Raw genomic sequence first — 14,345 nt, forward strand, 5'->3', positions numbered from 1 at the left:
ACAAGGTACAACGTCAACAGAAACGACTGCCGCAAAAGTTTGTCTCACTAACAAGTGATATGTAATCTAGGGTTTTGGGTGGGACTGATCTCAGTGAAGTTTGATCGACCAGGAAAAGATATGTAAACTGAGGTCTTGGGTGGGATTGACCTCAGAGAAATGCGATCAGCCAGGAAAAGATCTAAAACCTGGGGTCTCGGGTGGGATTGACCTCAGTGAAGTGTGATCAACCAGGAAAAGATCTAAAACCTGGGGTCTCGGGTGGGATTGACCTCAGAGAAATGCGATCAGCCAGGAAAAGATCTAAAACCTGGGGTCTTGGGTAGGATTGACCACAGTGCGATGTCTGAATCCACATTAGGATCTACACGGACGATTCTAACACTACAGTAAAACACAAAGTCAAGGTTATAAGCTGTGTATTAAGGCATATAGAAGCAATAGACGTAACAAAATGAAGCGGCATTAAAATGTCACAACATACAGTAAAAATGTAAGAAAACAGTTTTGACTGGCAAAACAAGGTCTCGCCTGAAAGTTATCGCTATCAATCATGTACGTTAATATCAGTAAATATTAAACTAAGGTGTATTTCAGTTCCTCAAGTGCAGAACATAAAAACGTTAGTTGTAAACCACATAAAAAGTGATCACATGCATGGCGCGGTAGTTTTCTGGTAGTATAATAAACATTTAATAAATACTGTTCTAGTATACCAATCAGCATATATACTGAGTCGAAAAAGAAACTTCACAAAATGTCATTTTTACTTTTTCTGTGATGATACATCTATGTATCCGAAATGGGATCCCTATCTTCCGACTCTTGAAAAACGTTAGCAAAATCCACTCAAACCCATCCATTCGTCGTGCAAATGACGTTAGTGCCAAATCAGGTTTTGCACACGCAGTCGATCACGTGATCTTCGCATTGAAGTTTTCTTCATTTGCACGTGTTTGCATTGGCCTCAAGAATTGAAAGAAACACTGATCCCAGCATGTGTAGTCTGTGCTGTACTTTAAATGCCACGATTGTCAAACTCTTCAACAACACAAGGCATTGACAACATACTATTCAGTTTCTGTCAGGAAAGCGAGGTATATTTGATAGTGATTCTGACAATCTCTGTAACCGTTTTTGTTCCTGTCTTCATAGACAAAGGCATTGACAATAGCACATACCTTTTTATCTAATAAGGACGTAATGTTGGATCCTTAACACATTGTATATACACAATGTGTATTTTCAGACTAAAGGTACTGGAGTCTAAGCACGCAGACCAAACAACAGGGATATATACGGCACAGATATCATAAACGTACTAAAATATACAAAGTGGAAATGTAAAACCAGGATTAAACCATGCATGCCTACCACAACATGGCGTCCATGTTTGTACAACCAACATTTGATGTTCACTATGATAGCCCGTGAATATTTTATAACGCACGCATTCAACGCATAAATGTTCTCTAATATATCAACAGACTCTTGATGATATCTTCTCTATAATTTGATGTGTCAGAGTCAGACTTCTTCAGCTGTAGGCGTTCAAGTCAAATACGTGCCTTATTTACTAAATACTTTCAAGCACTACTATTTGCCTCTTTTGTCAGTTATTCTTGGAACAGCAAGACTTTCTTGGACTTTCTGCTTCTTTGTCCCTTCAAGCACTGACGTCTTTAAATGTAGAGCTTCAAGGAAAATACTTTCCTCCAGTACCTAAACCTCCCTAAGTGTGTACCTTCAAAGAAAATTATTGCCTCTTTACCACAGACTTTGTCACCTGCAGTCCTTCAAGCTAAGTAATTGCCCAATTTGCTCCACCTTTCTTCAAGTTCAGTCCTCAAGTCATGTTCTTGTCCCCTTTACCAAAGACTTCTGTAGCCGTACACCTTCTGAGTCAAGTACCTGCCTCCTTATCCCACGATTTGTTTTCAAATGTAGACCTTCAAATTAAGGACTAGTCTCGTTTACCAAAGACCTTTGTAACTGCAGGCCTTCTTGTAGTACTTGCCCCTCTCAGAAATATTTGTTTACAAATGCAAACCTTCAAGGAAAGTACTTGTGCCATTTACCGAGGAATTTATTGGTTCATTCCATGGAGTCAGTTTCTTGACTTTCTCTACCTTTTTCCATCTCCGTCTCCTGAGTTTAAGCTCTGTCTGGCTTGTACATAGTCAGATGGTATACGTCACACCTCACTATTGACCTCATTATGTCATCCAGTGGCTTTACATTACTCTGACTCTCCACCTGACAAAAGTGTTTCTATGATTCGTCTGCAGTTCACTTTAAGGGCAATGTTTAAGGCGTCATCTCCTGTGCTGTCAACCACTGACAGATCTGCGCCTCTACCTCTCAGGTAGTCAAACACGGCAACTTTACCATATAACACTGCTGTCATGATGCAAGTTAAACCACCGTTGTCTTGAGTGTCTATATTGAACTTGTCTGAGATATGTTTCACAATGTCAAGGTGACCGAATTTGCATGCAAAATGTAGAAGAGTGAGTCCATCCATGTCCACTAGAGTATGGTCTGCACCCCGGGACATCAGGAACTTCATCACACTCATATGTCCTCCAACAACTGCTCTCATTAGAGGAGTGGAACCATTCTTTCCCCTTGTGTTGATGCCAAAGCTGTCAATGACCTTCCTAACGATGGCTTTGTTCCCACCTTGACAAGCTGCGTGAAGAACAGTATCATTCTGTGGAGTAGTCAAAGATGCAATACCTCCATTTTGCAAAATCAGATCATAAGCATCCATCTTTCCACTGAGAGCTGCCATCATTATTGGCGTCCATCCATCCTCTCCCGGACTGTTGATGTCAAACCGTGGTAGGAGATACTTTATGATGGACGCGTTTCCTCCCTGACAAGCAATATGCAATAAATTGTTCCTGGAGCAATCCAGCAGCTCCATCTCAACGCTTTGTGACACAAGGAGACAGAACACATTCTCCTGTCCTGCCCACGCTGCATGCATAACTGGTGTGCAGCTATTCCGTCCTTTAGCATTTATGTCCATCGTCTTCAGAAGATACTTTACAATGGCTGTGTCTCCGCCTAGACATGCAAAATGTAGAACATTATCATTGTAGTCATCTGTTAGATTCAGCTCAGCTTCCTTTGACACAAGCAGATGAAAAACATTAGTTTTGCCTGCCAAAGCTGCCTCCATTATTGCTGTTCTGTTGTTGAATCCTCGGTGATTGATATCACTCTGCTGTAGGAGGTATTCTACTATCGAAGTGTTTCCACCACGACAAGCTAAATGAAATATGGTCGAGTTGTAATCATCAGTCATTGACATGTCAGCTTGCTTAGAGACAAGGTCAAATACATTCTTCACTCCATTCAGAGCTGCGTACATCACAGCTGTCCTGCCATCCTGTCCACGAGCGTTGATGTCAAACAACGGAAGCAGATGCATAACGATGGACCTGTTTCCTCCCTGACATGCGAGGTGAAGCATATTGTTACCCTGGTCATCAGTAAGAGTGAGATCTACGTGCCGTGAAACAAGCATGTTGAACAAGTGCCTGTTTCCAAAGGAAGATGCTATCATCACAGGTGTCAAACCCTCCTTTCCCCTGGTATTGACGTCAAGCATTTGAAGAACACACTGAACGATCATCGTCTCTCCTCCTTTACAAGCTGAGTGAAGGACAGTGTCTGTGTAGTCATCGATAACTTCCACATCGGCGTTCTTTGAGACCAGAAAATCGAAAACACTTTTATTACTGGCAGAAGCTGCTTTCATAATTGCTGTTCTCCCGCTGTCTTCCAAAGTGTTGATGTCAGCATTTAGAAGTAATTGTTCCACTATTGATTTGTTTCCACCCAGACAAGCTAAGTGAAACACAGAATTGTTCTGATCATCTTTCATCGATGTATCAGCTCCCTTTAAGACAAGCAGATCAAACACACTCTTTACTCCGTTGATAGCTGCATACATCACAACCGTCCTGCCATCCTGTCCACGGCTGTTGATGTCAAACAGTGGAAGCAGGTGCTCTATGATCGACTTGTTTCCACTCTGACATGCGAGGTGAAGTATGTTGTTACCGTGGTCGTCAATCAGAGTCAGGTCTACTTCTTTTGAAACAAGCAAATTGAAAACATCAAACTTTCCAAATCGAGCTGCTACCATAACTGGTGACCAGCCATTTAATCCCCTCACATTAAGGTTAACTGTTGTCAGCAAATGTTCAAGAACGGCTACATTCCCTCCCTCACATGCAGAATGTAAGACAGTGTTATTGAAGTCATCAGTCAGTTTACGATCAGCCTTTTGTGACACAAGAAATTTGAACACATGTATATGACCTGACTCAGCAGCTTTCATAAGTGCAGTCCTCCCCAGGTAATCAGAACTGTCGACTTCAGAATTTGACAAGAGACATTCCACAATGGATAGGTTCCCGTCTATACAGGCTAGTTGGAAAACAGAGTTGCCGTAGTCATCCTTCAAGGACACATCAGCTCCCCCAGACACAAGCAGGTCAAACACGTCCTTCGATCCACTGGCAGCAGCATACATAACTGGTGTCCATCCTTTATTTCCACGACTGTTGACGTCACACTTTGTCAGTACGTGTTTCACAATAGAGACATGTCCACCATGACAAGCCAGGTGAAGGAGATTGTTGTTGTTGTCGTCTTTCGGATATAGATTAGCCTTAACTTTATATAACTGGTCAAATGCATGCTTTGCTCCATTGGCAGCTGCTTTCATTATAGGTGTCCAACCGTGATTTCCTTGAATATCAAAGTCTATCTCTTTCAGTAGAATGTCGGGTATGTCATCAAGCAGGCAGGCTAAATGAAGCAGACTGTTGTTGTCATCGTCTGTCAATGACGTGTTTGCATTCTTTGACACGAGAAGGTCGAACATATCCATCCTTCCTGACAACAGAACACACATCACAGGCGTCATGCCGTTTTTCCCTTGACTGTTTATGTCTGTTGATGATAACAACGAATTAACAACGGCTTCACTTGCATACAAACATGCCAGATGAAGAACAGTGTTGTTGTTGCTATCCCGTGAGGCTAAATCGCCCTGTTTGACTAGATAATCGAAGAGATCATTCTTGTCGGCGACAATTGAATACATGATCGGTGTCAAGTCATCCATCACCCGGCTGTTGACATGCCAAGCAGTACTTTTCTTCAGCTTCCGTTCAACATATTTGACAAGTGAAACATTTCCATATTGACAAGCCAAATGTAACAGGTCGTTGTTCGCGGCATCACGCAGTGTGACATCAGTCTTATGATTCAACAGGAGTTTCAAACTATCCATCTGTCCTCCAGTAACTGCGAACATAACTGGCGTCCAACCATTCACAGCCCGTCTGTTGATGTCACAGTGGGGCACGAGTCGTTCTATGGTGGCGATGCTCCTCAAGAAACAAGCATAATGGAGAATACCGTGCTTTGTATCATGAGACTTGATCTCATCATCTGAAAGTATTTGATACACTTTGTCTGCAACTTCTTCCTTTTTCCAGATGGGATACATGATGTAGCTGCTGAAAGTGCCATCAGCAACAGCTTCAGCCAGTCTGGCAGTAATTATGTCACTGTGAGCACCTGGGAAATATATGACACTCTCTTCTCCAGGTACAGTGTCATGCTGTTGATCACAAACATGCTCACAGATGAACTTTAAACTACAGTTGTGAAGAAACAGCTCTGGTTTAGTATCCAATATGACAGACAAGCACATGTCAAGTATTAGAGGGTGGGAACATGAGGCAAGGGCTAACACATTCTTCAGATGTGTGTCTTGTATTTTGTTGTCATATCCACTGTGGAGTTTTCCTGTATTCTGTTCCCCTTCACATAGTGACCTCAACAGGTACTCTACTGACTGATCGTCAAGGTGATTTATGTTCTTAAGCAGTTCCTGTTTTAGATGAAATTTAGGCATTTCAAAGAACGATTCTTTGTGTTGTTGAAAGGCATCATTTTTTGAAAAAAGTTTGCATGCCAGAGGAAAACCAATCAATTCCTTGTAGGCAATAATTGTGTTCACATCTACCTCAGTTTTACAGTCGTAATGACTTTTGTGTTTCAGCCATATGGCCTTTTTCTCTTCACGGCTTTCTAACTTGGCCAAGTCCACGACTGAGGACTTTTGAAACAATATAGGTTCTTTGAGTTTTGGAATGGCATGTTCAAGGTTGTTAGAATCTGTGGTGAATATGATGTACAAGTTAGGACGATCGTTTCTTCTTTGTTCGGTTCCTGATGTCTGCTGAAGGATTTTGTATCTTCTTTCCAGCTTGGTTTTCCAGGGTTCAAGGTGTCCATGGAGCTGATACAGAAGTTGTCTCAGGCGATGTACATCCATGGATGGCCCAACGTTCTGAAATATGTCATCAAATATGACACAAGCGTATTTCCTTTTACACAGACAATCAGCCAACTGGAAAGTACCAGCATCCTCTGCCAGTACCACTTCATATCCCTGCTTCCTGTATTCAGCTCCCAGCATCAGGGCCATGGATGTTTTACCTGCTCCTGGGGCACTGCTTATTGTCACGTGACCAAAAGCTTCCAACTTTTCTTTAACCTTTCGGAAACCCTCAGTTTCGACGAACAGGTTGCTGATATCTTTCTCCCTGAATGGCAGATCTTTTTAGAGGTGAAAAACAAAACATAATTAGTAAATATACCTCATATACACACATCTCACTAAATCACACATTTTCGTTAAAATGATGCATCTTTGTCGTACCATTATTTTCTGAGAACCATCATTTATTATTATTATTAATTGCTTTAACTGTGAGATGCCGCCTGATTGAACCACAGTGAAGTCGAGGGAAAACATTCTTGAGGAGGGGAGGGGGCTGTAGAACGTCTTAACTATGACATCAAGGATACGTTAGATGACTGGATAAATGACTGACACACACCTCTCGTCTGCTCTTCCAAGTCGGGAACATTCTTGTTTGTATCATCGTTTCCTGGTGATTCTGCCAAAATATACGTCACATCTAGGTCATACAAAACCTAAATGTTGGTTCTATAATAGCAGTCACATGTTAACATGATCTCACCATCTGGAGCGAGGGAGAGACGAAGGACGAAATCATTTTTGACTCTTGAAACTGCATTATCAGTTGTCCAAAGGACACGAAGATTTATCGTATCGTAGCTCAGTGTTAATGTTTAACACCTCAGTGTTAAGCTTAAATTGTTTGAAGCGCAGTTGTATTTTTTTAACATCGCTACAAATGAGGTCGGTATTCCCAGCGGGGTACAGAAAAAAATAATTGAAGAGCACGGAGCCTGTCAGAAAACCTCATTTATGTGGAAGGCGAGATCAATATGTTATATGATGGTCAGACCAGGTTTATCAGATACATACACTAAACAATAACAAACAAATTAACTCTACATTCCTGCTGACCTCTACATTGTCACTGCATTTATATCATCTCCATCTTCTCTTAGACATGAACTAGTCACAAAATATGGCAAAACTTATCGGATGAAAAACGATCTAAATCAGTGGGACTTGAGTTGTCGTCATCTGAAGCTGGTGAAGATGCCTCAACTTAGGACAGTATAGTCCTCGACATTGCTCAAGCTTCAAGAACGAAACATTGTTTGGATTTTATTGTATTGTATGCTTGTAGCTAAGAAGAATCGGCAATAATATAGAATTATCATTTTACTCGACACATTAATTTTAGCCATGATAACATGGTCTGAAGTCTCGCGTACACTTACCTGTATCGTGCGGCTTGAAGGGCGCTAAAATATACATATGGAAATTAATTAAGCAACACCAAATTCAAAGACACATAAAAACTTAACAAAGTATAACGAAGTAATTTTGATGATTGATTATTCAATTTTGATGTATTGACATACAGCATGAGCTTTTCATGGGTTGATATGACGCGCGTGAAGCTTGCACAGCGCACGTGCATTGCTTTAACCTCAACTTTCGAAAAATGCACTTTTTCCCTGGGGTGTTTACAAGCGCAGGTTGTCGATTGCATTCGGTTTTTCATTCATTTCAATGTCATGGCACGTAGGAAATTATCAGAGGCCACTCGTTGGCAAATAATCGGCATGAGGAATGCTGGTATGTCTCTAAGACAAATCGGGACTCAAATCGGACGACATCATTCCATAATTTCAAAACTTTTGAAAAAATACCGGGCCACTAATGAAGTTAAAGACCTGCCTAGACCAGGAAGACCCAGGAAGACCACAGTCCGGGAGGACAGAGCTTTACTGAGACTTGTACGGCGCAGGTCCTTCGACTCGAGCTCTCGGTTGAGACAGGAGTGGCTTCCAGGGAGACCCATCTCGAACAGGACTGTTCGGAATCGTCTGAAAGCTGCAGGATACCGGGCAAGGAGGCCAATCAAGCGACCCAGACTGTCTCCAGCCCATAAGGCAGCCCGACTGGCCTGGTGTAATGACCGTTTGCACTGGAACATTGCCTCTTGGAGGAAGGTCCATTTCTCAGATGAGAGCCGGTTCTTGCTGCACATGGTGGACGGTCGTACTCGGGTCTGGAGGCAGAGGAACACAGCAATCGCTCCACGGAACATCCAGGAGACTGTGGCCTTTGGGGGAGGTTCCGTTATGGTATGGGGGTGCATTTCCATGAACTGCAAGTTGGATATCATTACCATCCGTGGCAACCTTAACGGTGTTCGTTACCAACAGGAGGTTCTTGACAGGGCTGTGGTACCTCATTTTGAGAACCATCCTCTGGCAACGAGACCCATATTTATGGACGACAATGCTAGACCTCACAGGGCGCATGCTGTAAATGATTTTTTGCGGCAAAATGCAATTGACAGAATTCCATGGCCTGCCATGAGCCCTGACCTCAACCCCATTGAACATTTGTGGGACTTTATTGGCCGTCGTGTGAGGCAGAGAGACCCACCAGTCCATAATCTCAACGAATTGACGGCTGCCCTGCATGAGGAGTGGAACAGGATCCCCCAGAATCAGATCCGGAGACTCATCCAAGGAATGAGGAGGCGTCTGGAATCGGTGGTGCGTGCGCAGGGAGGACACACTAGATATTGATGAAAGTCGGTGTGCAGACTCTCAGATGACTGTTCTTTCTTTCCATGTGACATTTGTGTTAATACACCTGACAACAACGTCTGTGGATGAATAGTAAATTGTGTCCATTTTTTCATGAATTTAAGACAGTTTTAAGAATTTGGATTTCGTTGCAATAAAGCAAAGTCTTGATACTTTTTCCCTTTAAGTTGTTTGTCAGAGATCGTCTGTTGAATAAAAAAGTGTCAAACTATATCAACCCGGCATATTTTGATTGTCAGAACACTTCAAAGTTGCTCCAATAGAAAAAAATGGGGTGTTGCTTGATTAATTTCCAGGTGTATATATCAAACAAATTGGCAAAATGAACACCTCTTAAAATTACTTGACCTTTGCATCTTAAATACATTAAATACATCAGAACGGCATTTCAAGAGGCAAATGACCAAGTTATCAGACGTTTGAGAAAACATTTGTACAGTTCCCCTGTGTTATCTCAAGAACATATCTACTATTTGAAATAAACAATTACTACCACAAAGTTCCAGTGAGTTCGGCAGTCCCAGGGGGGTACATAGAAAATAATAGAAGCGCACGCATCCAGCCAGTTGTCATTATCTGAAGCTGGTGAAGATTCCTCAACTCAGGACAGTGTAGCCCTGAGTTATTGCTCAGACTTCAAGAAGAATACAGTGTTCGTATTTGATTTTATTGTATGTTATGCTTACAGATAAGAATGTCTACAATAATATAGAATTATCATGTTACCCGATACATCAACTTTAGCCATGATAACATGGTCTCAACTCTCGCATACACTTACCTGTATCGTGCGGCTGCAAGTAGGCTGAAATATATCAGTCGAATCGAAAAACAACCCTTCCATATTACTTGATATTTACATAAGAACGGCAATTACGGTTCAGTTTTAGAAACAAATTCCCCTAAAATATTTTCACATCTTCCTAAATGGTATCCCTAAATGACATTCATAAATGACATTCCTAAATGATATCCCTAAATGATATTCCTAAATGATATCCCAACAACATATATGCACTGCGATAGTACAAGGTAGATAGCTCTGGATATGACGAACTGCCTGTGAACCCGTTACTAGCAAACAACACATGTTTTCTGATTGCGTTGATCGATACTCATATTGTTGATCACTGGCTTGAGTCAAGTTCGATTATTTACAGACCGTCGCTTGAATATTGCTGAAAACTACACTCACTCACCAACTACTCGTGAGAAAATAGAGTTTGTATGGGTTTGTTTCTTCAAAGTTGTCCTTACTGTCCATCAACAAATATCCCATTTTAAATACATAATCAACTGCAGCATGTTTATGGGTATAGTTCGCTATTCAAGAGTTTCACATGTCTGTTGTGTACGGGAAACGTTCCCTTTGCTGCCTACTGTTATGACACCCATGTCACAACCCCTAGTGTACAGTACACAACCCTGGGCACTTAAAAGAACCCAGGCACCCGTGGCGAGCCACCTCCTCGTGGTGGGTGCTGGGTAATGCTAAGAGCTCGCCGACACCCCCGTAGTGGACCCGGGGGGATATTTGGTCCACCAACCCGTTTGCCGTGGGTTGCGTCCCGTGTCGGTGGAGGAGGGGATCCTGGTGGTTGAGGGCACTGGGGCTTTTAACTGTGTTCCATTGCCCAACACACCACTTTGGCCCTGACTTCACCTAGACGGGTGGTCGAATGGGCCCGGTTCGACCAATCGGCTGGTCATGCCAAGCCCTGTGCATGGAGGATATGTATCATTGCACAAATTTTATTTGGATTTTTACTTTCGGTCTTGGCTTATTTGTTCATTGAGCGTTTCGAAATTTAAAATGCATTTTTGAAGTTCTGAACTTTTGCCTAGAGTCTTATGCCCAGAAGGCGGTGGCTCATGGGCCAATCTGGTAGATTAATTATTTCTAATTCTTCTGCTGGAGTATATCATCCGGGTATCCTTGGTGCTGAAAGCTGGAGGCCCGCTTGCTTTAGCATTGTCCTTGTGATACTCCGTGGTGGGTGGGGAGCTCGGATGATGAACCGTATTACACTAACCATGGCTTATGAAACTCCAACAAAAAAAACAAAACGTCCACTTGATATTGACCCTGTTGATACTGACCATAGACCGTCTACATCGATTGAGTATTGGCCACGTTTCATTGTGATTGAGACTCCTGACAAGACACCGTTGAAATTGAACCCCTTTGCTGTATCCAAAGGTATTCAAGGCATTGCTGGGGATGTGAAGAGCATAAGACGTTTACGTTCGGGTGCCCTGCTAGTCGAGTGCGGGAAAAAGCAGCAAGCAACAAATCTGATGAATATTAAATCTTTCGTGGGCATTCCCGTCACGGTTTCTGCACACAAAACCTTGAATACAAGTAAAGGTATCGTGAGAGATAGAGATCGATTGTTTGATGACATGTCGGAACTTGATATAGGATCTGAAATGAAAGATCAAGGTGTACTATATGTCAAGCGCTTTTCAACTCGCAGAAACAACGAAACCGTCAAAACAAATACGTATCTGTTTACTTTCTCATGTCCAAATGCTCCAAAATCAGTGAAGGCAGGCTACTGCAACATACAAGTTGATACCTACATCCCCAACCCGCTCAGGTGTTTTAAATGCCAGAAATATGGACACGGTGTAAATACGTGCACATTGTCTGTTGTGTGTGCTCACTGTGGTGAGAAGACACACACAACAGAAGATTGTGACAGCGATTATAAAAAATGCACCAATTGCTCAGGCGACCATTTGTCCTTTTCTAAACAGTGTCCTATTTGGAAAGAGCAAATGGAGATCAATAAAATAAAATTTACTCAAAATATCTCTTTTTCGGAGGCCAAAAAACTGGTAAAGAGATCTGATCTTCCACAAACTTATGCTACAGTAGCAAAAACATCATCAGGATCTAAATCTAACACTACATCAACCACAGGCTGCCAAACTACGTTGACTTGGGTAAATTGCGATTCTCCACAGCTTTTGTACCCAGCTATATCATCACAGACTGAGGAATCACTTCCTAGTACCTCAAAGTCGTCTTCTGATCACAAATCATCATCTCAGTCACACTCAAAGTCTCAATCCACAGCTGATAGTCAACAAAACTGTGAAAAATAAATCGAAGCCAAAGCCTGATGCTTCAAAACAACAAAGTGGCAGAACTCCTAAAGGGTCACAGAACAAAATTCAATTGTTCAATAAATACGGGTCTCTTGAAGACATGGACGTTTCTGAAAACGTCCATTCTAGGGCACATAGCTTGTCGCCCTCTAAAAGAGTGCGGGGTAGATCCCCAATAAATCCCCCCAAAAGATTATTCCAATAATATTGTACAGTGGAACTGCAGAGGATTGAGGACTAATGTACATGAATTACAGCTATTAGTCCAAGATTTTATACCTTCAGCGATATGTCTCCAAGAGACATATTTAAAACAAACAGATACATTTGATCTTCGTCAGTTTAATGCATATCACTGTTTTGCACCTCCGGGTGATCGGGCCACTGGCGGATCATCCATTCTAGTCAAACAAAACGTTATTCAAATCCCTGTTTCACTTAATACTAATATGCAGGCTGTTGCAGTGAGAATTACTTTACATGTAGCGTTTACGCTATGCTCTCTTTATATTTCTCCGTCGACGACGTTTGCCAGAACTGATCTGCAAGCTCTATATGATCAGCTCCCGAAGCCCTGTATTATAATGGGAGATTTAAATGGGCACAACCCACTCTGGGGTAGTGTAACTACAACCACTAAAGGGAAATTGTTGGAGGACTTTTGTTCTGACAATGACTTATGTATTTATAATGATGGTTCCAACACATATTTACACCCTGGGGCAGGGACCTATTCTGCTCTTGACTTGTCATTGACAACTTCCGAACTACTAAATGAATTCGAATGGTCAGTCCACGATGACCTCTGTGGAAGTGACCATTTTCCTACTATGTTAAAAGCTGTAACTCCATCTGATGTTCCTCCATCATCAAGACGAAATTTTAAAAAGGCTAACTGGGCTTTATATGAAACACTGTGTGCTGAAAAACTTAAACCCGAACGTTTTATTGACGTTCCTGGTGCTATTGAATGCTTTTCGGAAGAACTGAATTCCATAGCTGATGAGTGTATACCAAAGTCCTCTGTAGTTCCACACATAAGAAAACCATGGTTCAATGATGAGTGCAAACAAGCTAGGAAGGCAAGGAAAAAAGCAGAACATTATTTCCGTCGCCATCCTATGGTGCATAATTTAAATAAATTTAAAATTTTAAATGCTAAAGCACGGCGTACTTTTAGACAGAACAAACGCCAATCTTGGCAAAATTATGTATCTAAAATAAATTCTCGGACACCCATGTCCAAGGTATGGAACATGGTCCAGAAAATCAAAGGCAAAGGTACTAAATCTACTGTCCATCATCTTAAACATGGAGATCAATTACTTACTGATAAATCAGATATTGCGAATAAACTGGGCGAAACTCTTGCTAAACATTCTTCCTCTTCAAATTATATACCTAAATTTCAGCAGCATCAAAAACAACAAGAAAAGAAAACTATTAATTTCAAATCAGATAATGGGTAAGATTATAATGAAACTTTTTCCTATTAATGACCTCTATACTGCTCTTGATCAAGATCATGATACTGCTACAGGAGCTGATAACATACATTATCAACTCCTGAAGCATTTACCAGAATCCTGTTTAGAGACGTTCTTATCAATTTTTGATGATATTTGGACTTCCGAGAAATTTCCTTCTTCATGGCGTGATGCCATAGTAGTACCAATATCTAAACCTGGACGTGATCATACGGATCCATCCAATTTTCGTCCGATTTCATTAACTAGCTGTGTTTGCAAGACCATGGAACGCATGATAAATAATCGACTTGTTTGGTACTTGGAAACAAATAACCTTATCACAGATATACAATGTGGTTTCCGTAAAAACAGAAGTACTGTTGATCATTTAGTGCGTTTAGAATCATTTGTGAAAAACGCGCTGATTAATAAACAACATGCTGTGTCTATCTTTTTTGATCTTGAAAAAGCATATGACACAACCTGGAAGTATGGCATTCTGAGAGATTTACATGATTTCGGTTTGCGAGGTCGTTTGCCTGAATTCATAGGCAAATTTTTAAATAACAGACAATTTCAAGTCCGAGTGGGTTCTACCCTGTCTGATCATTACAATCAGGATCAGGGTGTTCCACAAGGCAGTATTTTGTCAGTCACACT

The 14,345-nt window shown here is 41.5% G+C and overlaps 1 pseudogene; it reads right to left on the reverse strand.

Moving 5' to 3' along the window:
• Positions 1-420: 420 nt before the first annotated feature.
• LOC137259692 (serine/threonine-protein phosphatase 6 regulatory ankyrin repeat subunit B-like) overlaps positions 421-14,345 on the reverse strand; it is a 28,994-nt pseudogene continuing 15,069 nt past the window's right edge.

The sequence above is a fragment of the Haliotis asinina genome, chromosome 13 (assembly GCF_037392515.1).
Source record: "Haliotis asinina isolate JCU_RB_2024 chromosome 13, JCU_Hal_asi_v2, whole genome shotgun sequence".
NCBI lineage: Eukaryota > Metazoa > Mollusca > Gastropoda > Lepetellida > Haliotidae > Haliotis > Haliotis asinina.